The sequence below is a fragment of the Apaloderma vittatum genome, unplaced genomic scaffold (genome assembly GCF_000703405.1).
Source record: "Apaloderma vittatum isolate BGI_N311 unplaced genomic scaffold, ASM70340v1 scaffold40390, whole genome shotgun sequence".
NCBI classification, from domain to species: Eukaryota; Metazoa; Chordata; class Aves; order Trogoniformes; family Trogonidae; genus Apaloderma; species Apaloderma vittatum.
In genome coordinates, this window is record NW_009696952.1 from 1 (window position 1) to 201 (window position 201).

A 201-nucleotide genomic window follows, 5' to 3' on the forward strand; every position below is an offset into this window, starting at 1 on the left:
CTCCCCCTCTTCCGCCCCTTTCTTCTTGCCAGCAGCCCCTCTTGCCCAAGGAGGTGCCCCCCTGCAGCCCTTCTCCCCCCTCCCACGCTGGTGGGGGTCGGTGGGTCCGTCACAGCGTGTCACGGGTGGGTTGGCACGGTCCTGCGATATTTCCATGGGAGGTATCCGTGTGCCCTTGCACAGGGCTGTCACGGTGGGGGC